Source organism: Myotis yumanensis, unplaced genomic scaffold (assembly GCF_028538775.1).
Source record: "Myotis yumanensis isolate MYYU_CA2020_CCGP unplaced genomic scaffold, mMyoYum1.0.hap1 SCAF_2, whole genome shotgun sequence".
Taxonomy (NCBI): domain Eukaryota; kingdom Metazoa; phylum Chordata; class Mammalia; order Chiroptera; family Vespertilionidae; genus Myotis; species Myotis yumanensis.
Genome location: NW_027223753.1, coordinates 148,046,291 through 148,052,290, shown reverse-complemented (window position 1 = coordinate 148,052,290; position 6,000 = coordinate 148,046,291). Strand labels below are relative to the sequence as shown.

General features: G+C 43.0%; 1 pseudogene; it reads right to left on the bottom strand.

Moving 5' to 3' along the window:
• Positions 1 to 4,884: 4,884 nt before the first annotated feature.
• LOC139002633 (small ribosomal subunit protein eS8 pseudogene) lies at positions 4,885 to 5,825 on the bottom strand (annotated as a pseudogene).
• Between the last annotated feature and the right edge of the window lie 175 nt (positions 5,826 to 6,000).

The following is a 6,000-nucleotide window of genomic DNA, read 5'->3' as shown; positions in this document are numbered from 1 at the left end:
GAAGCCATAGGCAGCAAAATAACAGACATATGTCATAGCAATATCTTTACTGATACAGCTCCTAGGGCAATGGAATCTAAGGAGAAAATAAACAAATGAGACTGCATCAAAATAAAAAGCTTCTGCACAGCAAAAGAAACCATCAAAAAAGCAACAAGAAAGCCTACTGCATGAGAGAACATATTTGCCAATGTTATCTTCGATAAGGGTTTAATCTCCAAAATTTATAGAGAGCTCATACAACTTAACAAAAGGAAGATAAACAGTCCAATCAGAAAATTGGCAAAGGACCTAAATAGACACTTTTTGAAAGAGGACATACAGAAGGCTAAGAGACACGTAAAAACATGCTCAAAGTCACTAATCATCTGAAAGATGCAAATCAAAGCGACAATACAGTACCATCTCACACCTGTCAGAATGGCTATCATCAACAAATCAATAAATGACAAGTGCTGGAGAGGATGTGGAGAAAAAGGAACCCTCCTTCACTGCTGGTGGGAATGCAGACTGGTGCAGTCAGTGTGCAAAACAGTATGGAGTTTCCTCAAAAATTAAAAATGGAACTCCCATTTGACCCATTGATCCAACTTCTAGAAATATATCCCAAGAAATCAGAAACACCAATCAGAAAGGATATATGCACCCCTATGTTCATAGCAGCCCAATTTACAATACCTAAGATTTGGAAACAGTCTAAGTGCCCACCAGCAGGAGTAGATTAAAAAACAGTGGTACATCTACACAATGGAATACTATGCTGTTGTAAAAAAGAAGGAATTCTTACCATTTTCAATAGCATGTATAGATCTGGAGAGCATTATGCTAAGTGAAATAAGCCAGTCAGAGAAAGATAAATATCACATGACCTCATTCAATTGTGGAATATAATGAATAACATAAACTGATGAACAAAAATAGATCCAGAGATATAGAAGCATCAAAGAGACCATCCACCGTCAGAGGGAAGGCAGGGGTGGGAGGAAGGGTAAGAGATAAACCAAAGGACTTGTATACATGCATATAAGCATAACCCATGGACACAGACAGTAGGGGAGTGAACGCATGTGCTGGGGGGGTGGGAATGGCCGGGGAGAGGTCAATGGGGAAAAAAGGAGACATATGTAATACTTTAAACAATAAGGAATTTAAATAGTCAAAAAAAAATTTAGAAGAATAGAAAAAAAAAGATGACATACAGATGGTCAACTGACATGAACAAATGCACAACATCACTAATCATCAGGGAAATGCCAATTAAAACCACAATGAGGTATCATTTCACATCTATCAGAGTGGTTATCATCAATAAATCAACAAACAACAAGTATTGGTGGGGATGTAGAGAAAAGGGAACCCTTGCACCCAGCTGGTGTGACTCAGTGGTTGAGCATCAACCTATGAACCAGGAGGTCATGGTTCGATTCCTGGTCAATGGAAAAACTGGAAAATTTTATCAAAGTCTATAGATTTGATAATAGTATTATGCTATTTATTTTTATTATTGTACTGTGATTATATGAAATATTTTCTCATTTTTAAGAACCACACACTGAGGTGTTTAGAGATAAAGTTGTATTATAATTGCCATTTACTCTCACAGTCCCCTACAAAAAAATGTATAAATATTTAAAAAGAGAGAAAGAAGAAAGGAAGGAAAGAAGGAAGAATGGAAAGAAAGAGAGAGAGAGAGAGAGAGAGAGAGAGAGGAAGAAAGGAAGGAAGGAAGAAAGAAAGAGGGAGGGAGGGAGGGAGGGTGGGAGAGAGGGAGGGAGGGAGGGAGGGAGGAAGGAAGGAAGGAAGGAAGGAAGGAAGGAAGGAAGGAAGGAAGGAAGGAAGGAAGGAAAAAATGATAAATGAGGTGAAATCTTCAGATTTGGAAAATCTAGGTAAAGGTTATATGGAACTACTTGTTTAAAAAAAAAAAAACATTTTTAATCCAAAATAATTTCAAAAGAAAAATATAATAAAACAAAAGATTACCTTATTTACAATATAAGAAATATTTTAGAGGGAGTCATACAGTAGAAATGCAAAGCATCATTTAATTGAACTAATTTTTACATTGAAATCAAGCAAATTATCACCTGATTTTGTTGATTCCTACCTTTCCACCATGGAGTATGATCTAGTCATCTGTTTTTAGTTTATCTTTTATTATTCAGACATTCTTAGCTTTAGCAGTTTTAGTCTAGCTTTATGTCTAAAAGGAATAAAGGTTTTCCTTCCACCTCTTCTCAACTTTCACTGGAGTATTTTTGAAAATTTTCTATTTTTCTGAAAATATATGCCACTTTATCATTTAAATTTTCCTATCCTTCTTCCTACAAAACCATGTTCTTTAATTTCACATTCATGACCTAACCTAATTTCCACACTTAGTGACAGTCTCATCTACTTCTCCATTGCTTTGTGCCACTCTAAAATTAACTAACGTTCTAGCTTATTAGTCTGCCCAGCATACTCTCATCTGCAGACTTAATGAGCAATCTTTCCATTCCATTATTGAGAAAGATGCTAACAAATTATTAGATTACTAGAGGCCCAGTGCACGAAATTTGTGCACTGAGGGGGTGTCCCTCCGCTCAGCCTGCACCCTCTCCAATCTGGGACCCCTCGGGGGATGTCCAACTGCCTGTGGGATCGGGCCTAAACTGACAGTCAGACATCTCTCTCACAATCCAGGACTGCTGGCTCCCAACCGCTCGCCTGCCTGCCTACCTGATTACCCCTAACTGCTTCTGCCTGCCAGCCTGATCACCCCCTGACCACAACTTGGCCAGCCTGATCAACACCTAACTGCTCCCCTGTCAGCCTAATTGCCCCCAACTGCTCTCCCCTGTCAACTGGTCACCCCCACCTGCCCTCCCCTACAGGCTTGGTCCCCCCCAACTGCCATACCCTGCTGGCCGGGTCACCCCTAACTGCCCTCTTCTGCCAACCTGGTTGCCCCCAACTGCTTTCCCCTGCAGGCCTGGTCATTCCCAACTTCCCTCCCCTGCCAGCCTGGTCACCCCTAACTGCCCTCCCCTGCTGGCCATCTTGTGGCAGCCATCTTTTGACCACATGGGGTTGATCATCTTGTGCAAGGGCATGACAGTCAATTTGCATATTACCTCTTTATTATATAGGATAAGGCAGAATATGAAGAATCTCTCTCTCTCACACACACACACACACATACACATGCATGCACATGTACACACACATTAATATACATACACTAATTCTAAATTCTAAAAATTAGATGAGCCCTACATGGTTTAGCTTAATGGATAGGAGGTCAGCCTGTGGACTGAAAGATCCCAGGTTCGATTCCAGTCATGGGCACATGCCCGGGTTGTGGGCTCGATCCCCAGAGGGGGGCATGCAGGAGGCAGCCAATCAATGATTCTCATAATTGATGTTTCTATCTCTCTCTCCCTCTTTCTTCCTCTCTGAAATAAATAAAAATATTTTTTTAAATTAGATGAGAGGAGGAATCTCAATAGTAGTATGTCTGCTTCCTGAATGCCTTTTTGTTATATTATTTGTGGTTATTCCATTGACCAAACACCACCACCAAATATATATACACTAGAGGCCCAGTGCACAAAAATTTGTGCACTCATGGGGGTCTCTCAGCCCAGCCTGTGCCCTCTCGCAGTCTGGGACCTCTCAGGAGATGTCTACCTGCTCTCTTAGGCCCACTTCCCCAGGGGATTGGGCCTAAGCTGGCAGTCAGACATCCCTCTGGCAACCCAGAAGCCCTCGGGGGATGTCCACTTGCCAGTTGGGAGCAGGCCTAAACTGCAGTTGGACATTCTTAGCACGGCTGAGGAGGCGGGAGAGGCTCCCGCCACCACCGCTGTGCTGGCAGTCGTCAGCCTGGCTTGTGGCTGAGCAGAGCTCCCCCTGTGGGAGCGCACTGACTACCAGGTGGCAGCTCCTGCATTGAGCGTCTTCCCCCTGGTGGTCAGTGTGTGTCATAGTGACCAGTCATTCCCAGTCATTCTGCTGTTAGGGTCAATTTGCATATTACCCTTTTATTATATAGGATAAGACCTGGTGCATGGATGGGGGCCAGCTGGTTTGCTCTGTAGGATGTCCTGGATCAGGGTGGGGGTCCCACTGGGGTTACTGGACAGCCTGGGTGAGGGGCTGATGGCTGTTTGCAGGCTGGTCAAGCTCCCTAGTGGGGACCCTCACCCCATGGAGGTGTGGCCAGCATGGGTGAGGGGATGAGGGCAGTTTTCATCTGGCCACAGCCTCTTCAAGGTGGGTAGAGTCCTGCTGGGGTGCCTGGCCAGCCTGGGTGAGGGGCTGATGGCCGTTTTCATACTGGCCATGCCCCCCAGTGACCCAAGTTCCCAGACTCTCCTTTTTTTCTTTTTCTTTTTTTTCAGCAGGTATCTGGGATTTGTTTATCTTCTATAATTGAAACTTTGTAGCCTTGAGCAGAGCCCAGTGCCAGCCAGGGCAGGTGGAAAGCTTGGCTTCCTCTGTTTGCTCCAGTTCTGTGACCACAGCCATCTTTGTGATGGAGTGATGGAGTGATGGTTAATTTGCATATTAGTCTTTTATTACCTAGGATAAGATTTCCTGGCACTATGGGACAGTCTCACACTTGATCAACCAAAACATTGTGCTCTGCAGTCTATTTGCAGCTAGACTGTACCACACTGAAAACTGGATGAGTTGTCTAAGTGTCAGAGGTAGGGAGAGGTCAGCTGGGCTTTTTGGATCTCAATGGAAGTTGCAGTGATACTGGAGAGGCTTGAGTCACCAGTCACTTGCAGAGATGCTGGAGAGGCCTGAGTCGCCAGTCACTTTATTTTTATTTATTTATTTTTTGACATAGAACAACATTTGTATTACATGAGCTAAGATCAAAGGGAAGAGATTTTATTTGCCTTTCTGGACCTTGGCTTTCCTCAAGTAGAACTCCATCTCCTTGCCCTCTAGCACATAGCCATTCGTGTGGCCACATTGGCCTGTTCTTGAATTAATGCATGCAAGAAGCTTGCCATGCTGGAACTGCTCATCTAGAAGACTGCTGATATTGGCATTCTTTTTCCTTTTATCATATTTCCTTTAAATTTTCTTTGATTGTTTTTGGTGTGTGTCTTTTTGTTTTGTTTTGTTTTTTTGCTTAAAATCTCTTAGTCTTCAGGAGTCAGCTTGGCCCTCTTCTTGTGGCCCAGGGGCAGTGCCTAATGGGACTTGTGCCACTGTCAGTACTTGTGCTGTCACTGAGAATGATGCAGTTCTTAACTAGGGTCTTGGTGCAGACCAGTTCATTGTTGGATGAACTATAGCTGTAGTCCACATAAATAACGCTTGTTTTTATGGGTCCAACATTCTGAGCTCCAGGAGAAGTTTCCCACATCCAGCCTCAAGGCATGGTACTTCTTGTTGCCTCCAGCACCTAGACCAGTGATGGCAAACCTTTTGAGCTCGGCCTGTCAACATTTTGAAAAACCCTAACTTAACTCTGGTGCCATGTCACATATAGAAATTTTTTGATATTTGCAACCATAGTAAAACAAAGATTTATATTTTTGATATTTATTTTATATATTTAAATTCCATTTAACAAAGAAAAATCAACCAAAAAAATGAGTTCGCATGTTACCTCTGACGCGCGTGTCATAGGTTTGCTATCATTGACCTAGACTGTGTGTATGCAGTGGGAACAAATCTTAGTGCTGGCAGCAGGGTGCCCCTGCTCATATTTTCACTTCCTGTGGTAGGGCTTTCTCTTGCCCCAATTGTGCATGCCTGTGCCAGTTTTCCTGAGAAATGCCTGTGGCTGAGTTCCAGGTCCAAAGAGAGCTTAATTTCATTATAACCCAGGAAACTTAACTTGGAGCGAACTTTTCCTTAGGAAAAAAAAAACACTCAAATTGACCCCCAGGTACAACTTCGTTTTTCTCCAGTGGAAAAAGTATCATCAAAAGCACATTTTAGAGAGAAACCAAGATGGCGGCATAGGTAAACACCTGAAATTGCTGCCTCGCA